This window comes from Notothenia coriiceps, unplaced genomic scaffold (assembly GCF_000735185.1).
Source record: "Notothenia coriiceps isolate Sejong01 unplaced genomic scaffold, NC01 NC01_scaffold00037250, whole genome shotgun sequence".
Taxonomy (NCBI): domain Eukaryota; kingdom Metazoa; phylum Chordata; class Actinopteri; order Perciformes; family Nototheniidae; genus Notothenia; species Notothenia coriiceps.
The window spans coordinates 15,282,237-15,284,065 of NW_011369951.1; positions in this window are offsets into that span (position 1 = coordinate 15,282,237).

The following is a 1,829-nucleotide window of genomic DNA, read 5'->3' on the forward strand; positions in this document are numbered from 1 at the left end:
GTGTGTGTGTGTGTGTGTGTGTGTGTGTGTGTTCCAAGTGAATCTGCGGCCCCCCGGTGGCCAGTACATACATTATGTGGCCCCCACCACCATCCAAGTTGCCCATCCCTGCTATAGAGTAACGTATGTTTTATAGGGAGTTGTAAAGGTGTCAAAAGGAGGTGATTTTGCATTTTGGCAGTCTTCATTGGGATGGATTTCATGCCAGTAATTCATAAATCACCTTAAAATAAAGTAAATAACCCTCTAATTTCTCTTAACAGTTTGTCATGGTTAGCTGTTGTGATTGGTCAACCGCTTACAGATGTCCCGCCCCTTAATCTATCATACATTTGATCAAATACGAGGTACAAAATTGGGAAACGTTTGTGTTGCAGCAGCATAAAAGAAAATAGAAAAAAACAAGGCATTGCACATAAGTATAAATTAAAGAGTGGAAATAAACAATACTATAATTTGAACATCTCAAAATAGAATTAAAGCACCATTTAAAAAGTAGAAAATATACACCTACAATGTGTCGGAGAGCTAGCCAATAGAAGTGCTTACCAATATGTTCTGGAAGTAAACAAAAAAGTCCAACGGTGGCGTCTTTTAGCCTTTGCAGACCATTTACATGCACTAAAACTTATAGAGTGGAGCTGCAGAATTGTTTTCCCTGAGATCAGTAAATAAACCTGCATGAATATCTGATCAAGTGTCAGAGCTCATAGGCAGGAGGAAGATGCAGTGATTCAGCATTACTCAGCAATAACCATTCTGCTGTCAATATGGATTCTCCTCCCACTGAGCTGCTGGATAAACAAACCGCTCTCCCTCTGTTCGGATTATTTGGGTTCTGCTTCTGCTTTGTACCAGATAGTCTAATGAAGCCTGAACAAAACAGCGGGGTTTATGGGAAATGCGGTCCTGATATTGAGAAGCGACAGCTAACAAAACAACCGAATGATGTGTGTTTATACGCAGTAGATTAGATGTGTAAAATGTACCCAGCACATTTCCTACTCATCCATAGATGACACACACACACACACACACACACACACACACACACACACACACACACACACACACACACACACACACACACACACACACACACAAAAGCCTCTGGGGCTGGGCAAGGAGGAGCAGGCAGGATCTCTAAAGACGGGGTTAATTGAGTGGACACAGACACACACACACTGACACACACTGACACACACACACACAGAGACACACACATGTTTTGAAACGTCTTTGATTCACATTGATAACCTGCCCTGAGGGTCTGTGAAGACGGGGGAAAAGAGAGGACAAACACATGCACACAGGAAAAGATGCTCCCCTCCATGTTTTAATCACTTTCAGATGACCACACACACACACACACACACACACACACACACACACACACACACACACACACACACACACACACACACACACACACACACACACACACCATGTATACACACACAGGGGACATTAGATTGACTTACATGCATTTCCTGGAGACTTATCCTAACCTTAACCACAAGCAACACATGCCTAACCCTAACCAAGTCTTCACCCTAAAATTAATGATTCCCCTTATGGGGACCTCCATCATGTCCCCATAAGGGAGGTGAGTCCCCACACGTGACTTTGTAAACAGATGTAGGTCCCCACAAGGATAGTAATGCTAGGACACACACACACACGGTTAGTGGTTATTTTTGATTAATTGACCGTGGCTAATGAATATCCATATTCTAACATTTCTCTGTGATTGCTTTTTAAATAAGTATCAGTTGTCTGTTTAATGTTGCACTCTGACATGGTGGCGTGCGTGCGTGCGTGCGTGCGTG